Raw genomic sequence first — 13,594 nt, 5'->3', positions numbered from 1 at the left:
CTGGTGTGTGAAAGTGTCTCACAAAGAAGAATTGCAAGACTGCTCCTTTCATGTTGTCATGTTGTGGGATTTTTATATTTCTGCATGAAGGGTCACAGTTATGCTTTCTCATGATTCCTGCCCGTTATTTTCATTATCACCTTTTATTTGGCTGTTGACCCTGTAGAACAGGGGTGTCAAACTCCAGGCCTCAAGGGTGTCCTGCAAGTTTTAGATGTGTCCTTGATCCAACACGGCTGATTTAAATGGCTAAATTACCTCCTCAACATGTCATGAAGTTCTCCACAGGCCTGGTAATGAACTAATCATTTGATTCAGGTGTGTTGACCCAAGGTGAGATCTAAAACCTGCAGGACACCGGCCCTCGAGGCCTGGAGTTCGACACCTGTGCTGTAGAATATAACAAAAATAATAGCGTCCTTTCCATTTTAGATAAAAATAACAGACATTTAGTTAAGAGCTAATTTAAATAATCATAGTGAGAATCAGATGGAAATCTGTCCATCCTGTGTTCCAGCTCTGAGGAGTGTCCAGCGTTGGCCGGCTTGGTGCTTTTGCCCTCCAGGACTCTCAGAAAGCTATGGATTGCTCCGGCAGCCAAGAAGCATTTTATTATTGTGATTATTATTGTAATGAAATTGTGTTTTACTTTGTATTTGACTTCCTTTTGTGAACTGAAATAAAGACATGCTGAGAAATAGGCCCATTCATTTGAAACATTTCTTCTGGGAGGTAAGCTTATTCAGCACTGAAACCACCCTTAAGGGGCACATTGGAGTGGAAAACAAAATCACCATTGTCTATCATACACTATCTCTGTATATCTTACATCTCTATCCTGGGAGAAAACTGCTGAGCTTATTGTAACAGATTTCATAACAGAAAAAATGAAATACATCCATCTGAGTGCAGCAGAAAAAAGAAAAATGGCTGCAAACTAAAGTCTGAAAGGCAACAAGCGTGTGTGGGTCCATGCTGCGACTTAGTGATATTCATTGTTGTTGATGACGGCAGCACCTTGGAAATGAAACTAAGCTGAGTTGAAGCGTTATCTGGGATGTTTTTTTTTTCATTTGCAGCCCAACAAATATGAACGTGATGACACGACATGTTATGTAAACCCTCATATTTAATTTGCTAATTTATTTGACTGCAGTTGTTTGAACTTGTAAATCTGCAGTCATCAAGGTCTTTATTACAAACACCTGTACACCTGTTTAGTCATGCAAATCTCCAATCAGCCAATCGTGTAGCAGCTGCACGGCATAAAAGCGAGACGCTAAAACTTGAGAGTTGCTCGTCTAACATCAGGCTGAGGTTTTCGCTGTCTAACAATTTCTGAGCCCGTTAATCTCGCAGTATTTACTGTGAGTTTACTGACAGTGCTGGAAAAAACAAAAGGCGTCCGGTGAGTGGCAGTTCTACAAACGAAAGCGCCTCTTTGACGAGAGAGGTCAGAGGAGTATGGGTTGGAGCTGACAGCAAGGCTACAGTACCTCAGATAACCGCTCTTTATGGCTGCACTGGGCAGAAAAGCAACTCAGACCCACAACATGTCAAAGTTTGAGGCAGATGGGCCGCAACAGCAGAAGACGATGTCAGGGCTCGCTCCTGTCAGGAGATGCAGTAGGTGCAGGCTCGCCCAGACTGGACAGTTGACTGGACCCCCCCAAAAAAGAAAAGAAACCGTTACCTGGTTATCATCTTTATGCAGCTGGCAGACTCACAACTTGGTGTCAACGGCGTGAAGCCATGGAACCTGTGCACACAGTCCTGCTGCTGGTGCACTTGTGTTGGTTGTTTTTAATACCAGTCAGTCACAAGTGTAGTTTCTGAGATGTTTAGCGTCGTCTAATGACAGCTTTAACGTGATTACTGATGTCACTGAACTCCCTGGGTACCAGATCTGATCAGCGTAGCAGTGACGCGGTGATTCATGTTAACACGGAGGAGAATCTCACCAAACACCCCAAATCCAAGATCAGTGACGATGATGACGGTGCCACCTTTTTTTTTTAAAAAAAAACAAACAAAAACTTATGTTTTTGACATCCATCATGATTCATGCTATTCCCAGTTTATATTCAGAAGGTGAAATGACAGCAATCAGCAAAAACAGTGCTCCCTAGAGAGATTTAACTGTCAAACAACGCACGCTGAGAAGTCTGATATGAATTTATGTGAACCCTCGATCATACAGCACAAACAAAAACAACCTAAAACTGTATACAGCATTTTTAATTAACTCATATTCAATTCAATTGTATTAATACAGCGTCAACAGTCACCTCAAGGCACTTTGTATTGTTGGTTAAAGACCCTACACTAATACATACAGAGAAGAACCCAGCAATCATATAACCCCCTATGAGCAAGTACTTTGGCGACAGTGGGAAGGAAAAACTCCCTTTGAACAGGAAGAAACCTCCAGCAGAACCGGGCTCAGGGAGGGGCGGGGCCATCTGCTGCGACCAGACAGGGTGAGAGAAGGAAGACAAGATAAAAGACATGGTCTAGCTGTATTATTAGGTTATGTTTGGAAAAGGTATTCAGCTCTTTTCCGTTATTACGTCTTACAGCGAGCAGCACATCCAGGTCCAGTTTAACACAACTACCAATCTTTCTGTGTTAGTGTGTGTTTTAGATTTTGAAGATGAAGGAAAAAAAAAAAGAAAATCACAAATATTCCAAAGTAAAGTCAGGCTTTGATCGTTCATCAGAAGACGTTATCTCAGACACGGCAAAGTCGATTTATATCGTGGCCACTTTGATCGGAAGTGGGCTGGACCAATGAAACTATGTGATAAATGTGGAAGTTCATTGCACAGACTGTCCTGTCATTATGAAATATAAATTTTCTATTTTTTTCTTTCTTTTTTTAAATCTGGTGTAGGAACAGACATTTCTGTAGCAGATAAAAGTTATGTTATGAAGATACAGTTAAAATGTCCAAATCTATTCACTCCTTCACATCTTCCAGTACAGTGGGTCATATTGGAGTCTTTGCTGGGCTAATTCTGGCCCTTATGTTCGATATCGCTGTGTTAGACCATATTTTGCAGATTGAGTGTTTCAGACAAATATTGCTACAAGAACCCATAATCCCCAAAATGCAAGTGAGTGTGTTAACATTTCACTGTATAACCTGAATCCAGGTGCACCAAAGGAAATCTGAGGAAGGATAATGAGCAGCCCATCACTACGCCCGCTGCAGTGCTGTGCATGTCAGTCGGGAATGCGATGTTAAATAAAGGCTCCGTGGATCCTAGCACATGAGCTATCCTCAACTCTGCTCACCAACCCTCCAATTTTTCTGATCTTAATGTCTCTGTAATTAACCAAAAGTGCAAACTGCTATTTACAGAGACCTTGATTAGCCAGGCAGCAAAGTGGCTACAGTAAATATAGCTCATAAAAGTCAAGCAACATGGAAAATCAACCCTTGTGCAAACAGTTATTAATGTTCAGAACGCCCCAAATAGTTAATAGAGCTCGTCAGGGAGTTCAACAACTGGTCAACAATCCAATAATATTGCAGAACCTGTTCATCCTGCAGATGGGACTTTGGCTCGCCATAATAAAACAATACATGCATCAACTTATTGGACAGGTTATTCACCCAATTACTGTCGCATGCCTCTAATATTTCCATTCCAGAAGCATACAGCAAATATAGCTCTCTGTCGCTATACCCACAAACAGCCAACGGCAGCTACACCATCAGTGTACAATCCAGCTTCATTCCACTCCACACAGGAACACCCACAGTGGAGTGAACACTTCTCATTGAAAACTGTGTTGTTTGATCATTTTGTAATTTATTGGTCATTTTTGTATCTGCAGGTACTTTTTGTCCCTTTGTGGTAGCTTTGTGTGTGTGTGTGTGTGTGTGTGTGTGTGTGTGTCCATTGTTATTTGTGTGTCATTTGTCTGTTTGTGAACTTTTCATGTGTGTTTTTGTATCCTTCTTGTTCTTTTCTGTAAAGTTGTGATCCTCTCTGTGGTGTTTTGTTAGAAACCTGTCAAAGTGGACAGGGTACACTTTGGTTGAGTCCAGTATTTCAATGAATCAGCTGTGTTATTTATGAACTTTAAAGAATATTAACATTTCACAATATAAGTACATACATGCACATAATATTTAATAAATCCAGCAGTCCAGCTATTTTAGATTAGCCATTCTTCAGTAATCCATTCTGCATTATTAGTATGTTTACTTTCAATACTCAAACAAATGCGTGCTAATAATTTCCCCTTCTGTAATATCGCGTCTAATTGATTTTTTTATGCAAAACTTGCATCAGTAATTCTACACAGTGCAATTTTAAAGGTATCTGTAATTCTACACCACTTACAGTCCAGAGATGCCAGAGTAATCAGAATAAATGAGCATTTCACAGACGATACTGCAAAACATGACAGTAACTCGCAGCTTTTCTCTGGGGAAAATTATTAATTAAAAGAAAAAAAAATTTAAACAAAGATTCAGCAGGCGTAATTTTGGGGCCTCTGCGTGAGAAAAAAGAAAGACTTTTGTGTTTTGCGGTAACGGCCTTCCTCATACATGCACGTTAAAGACTGTTTTCACTGCTTCGGGATTAGCTCGTAAGCAGATGCACAAAAACTGAGGCATATGCAAAATCATAATCCATATGTGCCCTGTGTAATATCGGTGTTCAGTAAGCTGCTTTGGATAACTGCTTCCCCTCCACCACATGCTGCGCCGGGTTCACGGGCTCTATCGGGCGTTACGTCCAATAAATAAGCTTTCTATAGATTTTCCACGACGGGCTCCATTTTGTTGCCTTTCCCGTGCTGCCTCTGCTGCACGGCGGCCGGGAAGCAGAGCCTCCGCTCGCTCTCATCTTCTCACGTGCCACTTGCCGACTGTAGGTGGCGCTCAGAGCGCGAGAGACGGCAGCTTTCCTCCTCTGTGGCCGGACGGAGCCGAGCGAGAGAGGGAGAAGGAAGAGAGACCCCTGGATATAATTAAAGAGCGAGAGAGGGAGAGACGCGAGAAAACAGAAAGAGGTAGAAGCATTAATTTACTGTATGTGCGTGTGAAAATGCAGAGACGGGTTTAAATGCGAGGGTCACAGCGTGTGCGCACTTTGGTCTGCCATCTCGGGTGCGCGCAGGCTCGGACCTATGGCCGAGACACGACACCTTATAAAGATACATCAAATATAAAATCAGGTGTATTCACATAGAATACGGGGGTGACGGCAGCGGGGAAGTCGCCAAATGTTTGATTTGAAGAGAGAAAAAATGTTGGGAAATCCACGAAGTTGTTGGGGTGGATGCTCGCTCCGCCCCCGCCCCCTCCGGTGTAGTGTATAGAGTGTATGGGTGAGGGAGGGGGAGGATGGGGAAGAGAGCGAGATAGAGACCGGGAGGGAGAGAGAGAGAGAGAGAGAAGCGCGAGCGCACTCGTTTGGATTCACTCCACTTTCTCAGCACTCACGGTGCAGTCGCGCGACCTGCTCCGTGCTGGACCGGGAAGGCGGACAGAGTTTGAGGCGGCTGAGCGGTGACCGCGCTTCTGAGTGGGAACTACCTGGAGACCCGCTGCTGACAGCTCCCGGACCTTGTGTTTGTTGCTCAGGTCGTTTTTTCTAAAAAAAACAAAAAATAACAAAACAAAAAAAAACACTGCTGCCCTGTCCCATTGCTCCGTCCACCTCCACCCCAACATCTCCCCACGCGTGCCACCAGCGGAGGATGCTGCTGCTGCTGCCGCTGTCCGTAGAGCCCGGGCGGCGGTAACGTTTCTGCGGAGTAACTGAGTGACCCAACTCCTCCCCACCCCTCCTCGCCCGGACGGGTCTGCCCCCTCCTCCTCCTCCTCCCCGACTGGACTCCAGCTCCAGCCGCTCCTCCGGTGAGAGGAAGGACTGTCGGGCTGACGCGCAGCGCTGATCACGACACTCAGAGTGGACAGAGATTTGAGAGAAATTGGAGTAATCACCACCCCTGGCTGTCTGACTGGATTGTTTGGTTTATTTAGAGATTTGATTTTCGGGATTCTTATTTTTCTTTTTTTTTTCCCGGGAGGTCTGGAGCGGCTCCGTCTTGGTGCCGAGGAGGAGCGGAGCCTGTAGCCAGGCTGGAGCGCTCAGAGCCGGGGAACCGCGCAGCTCTTACCCGGTCCAGGTAGGAACTTCTCTGCACATAAATACGCGATCCATACACAAAATCTTTTTCTTCTATCTGCACATAACTACGTTCATGCTAAATATTTCAAATATTTTGACTCGAGCTCCTTCTGTCGGACTGCAGGAGACGTTTTACGCACGAGAATAGCCCGAAACACATTCACTTTGTATTCAGTTTCGCTTGGATGAGCACTTATGCCTTAATTAAAAAACACATATTCGATGGAGGTTGAATCTCCGAAGGCACACGGGCGTTTGTGTCGAGCAGGAGCTCTTTTTAAAACACTTGTTGGTAAAAATAAATAAATAAATAAAATAAATCCATTCAGCGCGACTGGACCTTCATATTCTCTGCCTAATCTCCTCAGATGGCTTTTTTTTTTTTTTTTTTTTACCAGTGTTACACTACAGTGCTATTGATCCGTATCGATCCCCTCCCCGCTCAGCATTACCCCCGTGACTGTTAGTAATAAAATGCGTTCCTGTGGGTCACTTTGGGTTGATAAACCTTTCGGAACCTGGAACTAACCCCACGGTAATCCTGGCTAATGCATTCCGGGAGGACAGTACAGTAGGGCAGAGTGTGCGCGCGGGTCCCTGTAGTGCATATAGGAGCATTATCATAAACTCAGTGGGGCTTCATTTAAGCTCGATCTGTAGGAGTTGTACGGGACGCTCGGTGTTCAGAGAATGTGAAAAGGCAGTGTCTTTATCATCCGAGGTTTGTCTTGGAATATAAGAGCTAATCTGCCTTTGGGGACTCTTGGCAACAAAACAGTCTATTCATCCACGGCTGCTAATAAACCAGACGCGCAGACGTGGGGGCATACATCATTCTCCATATCTGATCCTCTGCGGCACCTGAGGCCGCTTTGAGCACCTGTAGCATCAAATTAAACTCCCTTTTCCTCCGTCCTTAACACCCCCCTTTAATGAGCTTGTTTTCTGGAGCCTACGTGCCGTTAACATGGTGTGAAGGCAAATAAAGGCACAAGAGTATCAGTGTAAACTATCAAAGGTGGACAGGAGGGCAGCTGATGATGAATATCCACCGCGTCACCGCTTGGGAATCTAGTCAGTCCGGTCCCACCAGTCTCCGGCTTTCCGGTTCTCCTCCTTCCTTCTGTTCCATGTGTGCGTACGTGTATGTGCGCGTGCGCGCGCGTGTGTACTAGAAAGGGGGAGAGAGAGAGACCTGCTCCACATGAAGGAGGGAGGGAGGGAGCGAGAGAGAAAGAGAAAGGGGGGAGTGTATTTACATGCAAACTGCATCTGCCTCTCTGATACTGAGCTAAGTACTGGTGGTTTTCAAACACATGTTTCCGGAGAAGCTTCCGTGGGAATCTGCCATGTTTTCTCTTCCTACACGCTTGACCTTTGACCCTATTCCCCACTACCCCACTGTCATCTCGCTCCCATAATTTCCTGTGAAACTCGTGATGTGAAATCATCCAGCTGCATTAGAAGCTTCATGTGTCTCAGCCAGTAAGGCGAGACCGTTGTAATCACATTTGGCCTTAAGGTCGATTTTGCACAGTAGAGCAGGTCCAGCGTACTTCCTGGAACAACTGGAGAATCCACTTGAACAGTGGTGTTATTTAATAAAAGAATATTAATGAATTAATGTAGCCGCGTTGCTGCGTTCTGCTGTTGGACAAACATAAAAAGCCTCCGAGGGTGAGATTGTGGTTTTATGGTCGAGCTGGAGGGTTCCCCCCTGTGCATTCTGCCACTGTTAAGCGTAGATCCAGGTTTATTGTGCAGCAGGAGCGACTGAATTGGAGATATTCTCCCTGAGGTTTGCGGCCGGCTTCGATGGCAAGCCTGCTGTCACTTGAGCTTATGCCATCCGCCACTTTGAGGGTGAGGTCTGAGGTTTGATTCCCATCTTTAGGATTCTTCTCTTGCCTCCTCTAATTCAGGGTGATCAGATAAAACGGTGACAAACGTCACAGTCCTCCGTGGCTCTGCAGCGTGGGGGATTAGTCATTGGGGGGAGAAAGGGGATGGAGTGGGAGGAGGGAGGTCGCACCGAGTCCGTTCTGCACATTTCTGCGTAAAAATTGGAGATCTGAGCGAGTCGCATTGTTAATGCCCGTCATTAAAATAGGAGGAGGTAGAGTGGAAATGGGTTTGGTGTGTGAAATGGACACACACACATGCATTCACATCACTGCACTGCAGGAAAAGAGACATCCACCCTTCTGATTTCAGAGTTTTCACAGACAGTTTCCTTTCTAATTTAAGTTTAGGTGTGACAACGAGCGCGCAAATGGGAGAGGAAACCAAAAACTCGCATTAACACGCAGAAGAAAAAAGGAGAAATGGATGCTTTGTCACGTCTTTCCTGTGACACGGCTGGTTACTTGACTAATCCATTGTTTCTTCTTTTATGGTGTTTGGGTATGGCTCCTGAGCTCTTAGTCACAACTTGGAAATAGCAATAAAATCTTTGGCATCTCAGTGAAATTCACAAACAAGCTAGAAAAGTTTGACTGGCAGTAACATTTTCCAGTTAGATGATCCTTCGGTTAGTTTGGGAGGAAGAAAACCCTGAACAGGTCGCTCAGAGATGTGGTTGTACAACAGCCATCACATATTTTTCTATAGATTTCTATCCGAGAAGAAAACATGAATCATTTGAAATAAAACACAAACCTAGTTATAAATGCACATTCATGCTTCATTTTGAGTCTGTTAGGATGACGGGCTCCGGTTGGCTTTTGTGGTTTGTCGTTTTGTTTTTCTGAGATCAGATGTGTCCCCTCTTCCCACTGAAACCCTTACAGCTCGCGGAGCACACTGAACACGTCGCAGAGGTTTATATCTGCTTGGTAGCTACACTCTTGCTCTTCTGTAATAAGGCGAGGAGTCACGGGGGAACTCAGGGCACGGTGCTGTTGCAGCACGTCGGTGATATTGTGGACACTGTGACCTGATGAAAAAAACTTTCACCCACATTCTCCTATGCGAGGTTGGGTTTTTTTCCCCCTCTTTCTAGTGGCAAATATGTCATAAATCAACTAAAGGTGGTTGAAGGCTTGGCTTGAATTTTGCCGTGAACTGCAATGTCATCATCATTTTTATATTTTATTAAAAAGGAGCAATGGTAGAACTCCTCCTGAGGGAATCATAAACACACCCACTGTTAATTTCATGTAAATCAGTCCGGCTGACATGGAGATGCTTTACAGCCTGGCAGATGGAAGGTTGTCATCGTTTCCTGTCATAAATGAGACTAAAAGCACCGATATGGAATGATATAGCCGTATTGATTTCTCTCTCTCTCTCTCTCTGTTGGTTAATAGAGGCAATCATTAAAGTGAGTTAAATGTTAAAAAACTCGCTGCGTGTTCTCACTCTGAGCAGCAGGCGTCATTTCAGGCTGCGTCTCTGCGTGTTCACATAATGCAGCCGTGCGGTGATGGTCGATAAACTGTCACAGGTGCTCGAGGCGTCGTCTTCAGATTTCTTTTGTTCGAGCATTTTAAAGCGATGCTAAGCAGAGAGAGAAGTATTGAATGCTGCTTTTAGAAGCTGGAAGCAGAAGACACTTGTCACATTTTCTTGATAAATGACTAAAGTGATTTAATCAGTTCGTGGTTGATTAACACTAATCTGTTAAACTTGCACAGAGCCTCTTTAAGCTTCGCCAGCCATCGAGTGCAGAGAAGAATTAAATGTATGTATCAATGGGGCTGGCCCGATTACCATTTACTGGGCTCAGGAGGTTCAGGGGTAATTGACGGCAACTATTCAAACCCTTGGTTGGAGGACTGGGGCGAACTGGGTGCGCTGATCGGCACCAGCAAAGACACTCGTCTTTCGGCTTTGTTAAACACAAAAGCAACACTGATTTCCTCCATATTTAGACATAACTAGGTTTGTTTGTCTTTATTTTCCTCCAACGCAATGTGTGCCTCCCCATATGGAAAAGATATATATAAATCTTATAAAGTTTGTATCTGTCTTGTGTGAAACTTGTATGAAAAGCATACAAGAGTGAAAACAGATATAAGATCCCTTGAAAAATTATATAATGAAACTTGTATGTTTTGGATACTTACTAAAACAATATATGAAAGTAATGAGGAAGTGGCCACTTTCATGAGTAAATCATATAAGTTTTTACTATTTCTTTTTCATATGGGTCTGGATGATCAACAAACCAAGAGAACAGCACTGAGCATGTGCAGAGTGCTGAGTGGCACTGATAATGACTGAACAGTGTAGAACAGGTATACCTGTATCCAGAGCGCTCAGGTGATATATGATCTGTCTCTGCAGTTTTAAAGAACGGTTCAAATCAAGTCTTTTCAGGAGAGACATATACACTGTAAAACGCAGTATATAGTGAAACAGGAACTTCAGTGTCACCACATTCTCGATGATACCAGATTAAAGCACGTTTAACATTCTGCAACACATTCGGCATCCAAGAGTAAGAAAGCATCGTTATCCCAGAGCTCTAAAAACCCGGGGCACCTCGTAGATAATCCGCCAGAGCCGTTTACCACGAGTGGTCAGCAATGACCAAATCATAAAGATTGCAGCGGTGAGTCAGAGACTTGGAATATGTAACGAAACATAGAGATGCATGGACCGCTGAATTAAAAGTGCAAAAGTGAGGAGGCGGCGTGCATAAAGCACACATGATGTGTGCTGAAAAGGTGTTCTTTGAATGCCAACATAACATTTGTTCAATAAATCAGAAACACCCGATGGAAAACAAGCATCAGATCCAATCCAAGGCAAGGTCCCCAGCACAAACCCAGAATGTTGTATTTAGTCATTCAAGAACTAAATGCGTAATTGTAGAGGCTTTAACCAGCTTTTTTTTTTTTTTTTACAGTAGTAACTGTAAAAGCTTCCCCTCACACCTTTGGCCACACCCTTTTTTATACCAAGAGTCATTGGAGCCTTTAAAAAATAATCTGAGTTTAGATTAGAAAAAAAACCCTCAAGAATCCAGCAGGGTGGACTGGAAAGAAGTGAAAGCAGCTCACTGATGTTATATAAGCATGTCAGTCCGTGTTATCTGGTGCTTATAAAGCAGTGGTAGTTTATTGTTATTATCTCCTCCTGCCGCAGTCTGACATTCATGTGGAATAAATATGTTGCCGTGGATTTAAAACCGCATTCAGATGATGCCCGATCTTTACTTCATACCAGCCTGCTGTTCATCCACCATCCGCTCCCATAATCCCCTTCTGCTGCTGCTCCCAGAGGATCACTGTGTGTGTGTGTGTGGATCAGAGGTTGGCACATCCTGTCAGTAGAAGGTCAAACGTTTGATCCCTGAACCAGCCAGTCGTGCCACAGTGCCTCAGACCAGGAGTTTCGGGATGAAAATTGCGCAACAGAAAGAAGAAGCAAGCATACAGAAACCAGCCGTGAGCGTGATGAAATCGGTGACTAAATGCACATAAATCCAAATTTTCCCGTCTGACAGCAACATGATGATCATGTGACATAGCTCGAGTTACACGGCATTTATGACTCATAGTGTAGTCACGTTGTTTTCATTTTTAACCCCGAACACCTGATAAGTTACAAGGCTGTGTACACAAGGTGTGGACACACCGATGATAAACCACATTGCACAGCTCCTGCTGCCTGTGAGGAGAGGTGTAGAGGCATCATAGACCCGAAAACCATTGATCATAACTGGGTTATTTAAAGAGCTTCTTCTCATATTTGTTAAATTGTTGTTTACTGCTCACACAGTTCCGTGAACAAAAGGCTTTCGAGCTTTAACTGCTTTTGTTATAAAAGTCCTGCCCCCGTACTGCATTTTGACGAACGTGTGCTTTTGGTCAGGAAATGACTTTCTTTAAAAAAAAAAAAAGGAAGGAAGAAAGAAAGAAAGAAAGGAATCACGCAAGGCAACAAGCGGGGGATGCCTCCAAATCAATGCAGTTACTTAACTTGCATAAATAAGTTTAAGCTCCGTCTTCTCCGGCTTTCATTCGCAGCTCTGAGGGCAAATGACTGGAGCCTTGTTTGGCACTAAATTAAATGTAAATATTGTACCCAGATTCTTTTTATTGAATCAAGAAGCACTTCTGAGTCAAACTGCAGGACTTCCAAAGATTTACAGCACCCAGCAAATTCACGCTGAACATATCCAGGTGGTGTCGGGAGGCAGAAAGAACCTGGCAACCTCTGATTGTTGCATTTTAAAAGGGAGGATGTGTGTCTGCGTGCGCAGTAATCTGGATCAAACAATGGTAGTGAATGGAGTCATTAGAGTAATCCCCATTGTGTTGGAAGGCAGGGGGACCACACACACACACACACACACACACACACACACACACACACACACACACACACTGGACTGTCCAGAAAGCTCACGTCAACCATGCACATCCTACCCATCTGAGATCTGAAAACATCAAAGGAGCTTTTGATTTTCTGTGTTTGTGTGTGATGTTTAATTCAGGCCTGCTCTGGTATGCGTGAACCTGAAGAGCTGGACATTCAGGTTACTGCATTTTGTGTAGGAAATACGCCCAGGTACAGCGGTGCGCACCTGCACGGAAACTTTTGCGAACTGGTTTCCAGTTTGGCCGCTGGCCATCAGCTCCATGCTGCCATTTTTGTGGTTTGTAATTGGTCTGATGGACTTCGTGTGTAATTACACAACACATTACCGCAATTAAAAATGATACCAGGGATAATTGTGCCTTTTATGTAACACAAAGGACTTTATGTTTCTGTCACAGTCACACAGCTTCTCTTTAGATGGATCTCTTTAAGAAAACCAGTTCAGTAATGACTTCACTGAAATACTGTGCAGCAGCAGAGGGACACCAGCGTATCGCACAGGGCTAGAAATCATTTAAGTTTATACACACTTATAGTTTTGCATATACAGTGTTAGAGGTGCCACAGTTCATTGATAAGTGGCTCAATCAGTTAGGCAGTATCCCATTTGTTTTTTGTAATCGTTTAACTTCAGGCTACTGTGATGACGTTTCAAAAATTTGACTGAACAAAGGTATTCAAGTCTGCTGTCACCTGGGGCTATCTTCACGCTCGGCTGCGTCTGCCAGTAGTTTACAAATAATTTGTGTTAAATTATCAAGATTAAAATGTTCAGGATTATGATTGTTGTGTTGATCGATAGTCAAGTGTTGGACATATTAGCAGTGCAACACAAGTCCAAATACTGTGGTGTAAAAAAGTCAGTCTTAATTCTTTGTGTGACCTGCAGAAAAGTGGAATCAAAGAAGCAGGGATGAGGAGTCATGATCAGACTCCTCATGCCCTTTTTTCCTAGATGCTACATTTCAATCGCAGCTGAAAAGGGTGGATTTTGAATCCGTGTGTGAAAAGTGGCGTGTTAAGGAATAATCGTGGAACAATGACAACAGAGATGCAAGAATGTTGTGTTCTTTAAGGTTTTCGTGACATTTCGTCATTCATTCCTTGAT

General features: G+C 43.9%; 1 protein-coding gene across 8 annotated transcripts in view; it reads left to right on the top strand.

Annotated features, from left to right (window-relative positions):
• The first annotated feature begins 4,784 nt into the window (after positions 1-4,784).
• The window catches only part of LOC309716895 (protocadherin-1-like), a 236,757-nt gene continuing 227,947 nt past the window's right edge, over positions 4,785-13,594 (top strand). For 5 of the 8 annotated variants that reach the window (XM_082551007.1, XM_082551008.1, XM_082551006.1 and 2 more), the window contains exon 1: positions 5,048-6,153. The gene's annotated coding sequence lies outside the window, so the exon portion shown is untranslated. The other 3 variants (XM_082551003.1, XM_082551004.1, XM_082551010.1) reach the window with 3 other exon arrangements.

The sequence above is a fragment of the Aulonocara stuartgranti genome (assembly GCF_965226115.1).
Source record: "Aulonocara stuartgranti genome assembly, chromosome: 2".
Classification (NCBI taxonomy): Eukaryota; Metazoa; Chordata; class Actinopteri; order Cichliformes; family Cichlidae; genus Aulonocara; species Aulonocara stuartgranti.
Note: the sequence above shows the minus strand (reverse complement) of the source record. Positions and strands in the feature narration are given on the sequence as shown.